At 39.6% G+C, this 1,206-nt stretch overlaps 1 pseudogene; it reads right to left on the bottom strand.

The window, feature by feature from the left end:
• Positions 1 to 265: 265 nt before the first annotated feature.
• Positions 266 to 322, bottom strand: LOC112586292 (annotated as a pseudogene).
• Positions 323 to 1,206: the final 884 nt, after the last annotated feature.

Raw genomic sequence — 1,206 nt, 5'->3', positions numbered from 1 at the left:
TGGGTCATTTATTTTTCTGGAGTTGAGCTGTAGGAGTTGCTTGTATATTTTTGAGATTAGTTGTTTGTCAGTTGCTTCATTTGCTATTATTTTCTCCCATTCTGAAGGCTGCCTTTTCACCTTGCTAATAGTTTCCTTTGTTGTGCAGAAGCTTTTAAGTTTAATTAGGTCCCATTTGTTTATTTTTGCTTTTATTTCCAATATTCTGGGAGGCGGGTCATAGAGGATCCTGCTGTGATGTATGTCGGAGAGTGTTTTGCCTATGATGCTAATCTTCTCTGTATCATTCCAATTTTAGTATATGTGCTGCTGAAGTGAGCACTGTCTCTGCTTTTTAATATGCTATCTAGGTGAGTCATAGCTTTTCTTCCAAGAAGCAAGCATCTTAATTTCATGGCAGCAGTCACCATCTGCAGTAATTTTGGAGCCCAAGAAAATACAGTCTGTCACTGTTTCCATTGTTTCCCCATCTATTTGCCATGAAGTGATGGGACCGGATGCCATGATCTTAGTTTTCTGGATGTTTAGTTTTAAGCCAGCTTTTCCATGCTCCTCTTTTACTTTCATCAAGAAGCTCTTTAGTTCTTCTTCACTTTTTGCCATAAGAGTGGTGTTATCTGCATATCTGAGGTTATTGATATTTCTCCTGGCAATCTTGATCCCAGCTTATGCTTCATCCAGCCCAGAGTTTCTCATAATGTGCTCTGCATACAAGTTAAATGAGCAGGATGACAATATTCAGCCTTGACATACTCCTTTTCCTATTTGGAACCAGTCTATTGTTTCATGCCCATTTCTAACTGTTGCTTCTTGACCTGCATACACATTTCTCAGGAGGCAGGCCACGTGGTCTGGTATTCCCATCTCTTAAGAATTTTTCAGTTTGTTGTGATCCATACAGTCAAAGGCTTTGGCATAGTCAACAAAGAAGAAGTAGATGTTTTTCTTGAACTCTCTTGCTTTTTCAATGATCCAACAGATGTTGCCAATTTGATCTCTGATTCCTCTGACTTTTCTAAATCCAGCTTGAACATCTGGAAGTTCACATACTATTGAAGCCTGGCTTGGAGAATTTTGAGCATTACTTACCCGCGTGTGAGATGAGTGCAATTGTGCAGTAGTTTGAGCATTCTTTGGCATTGCCTTTCTTTGGGATTAGAATGAAAACTGACCTTTTCCAGTCCTATGGCCACTGCTGAGTTTTCC

This window comes from Bubalus bubalis, chromosome 7, assembly GCF_019923935.1.
Source record: "Bubalus bubalis isolate 160015118507 breed Murrah chromosome 7, NDDB_SH_1, whole genome shotgun sequence".
NCBI lineage: Eukaryota > Metazoa > Chordata > Mammalia > Artiodactyla > Bovidae > Bubalus > Bubalus bubalis.
This window is presented reverse-complemented; position numbering and strand designations above follow the sequence as displayed.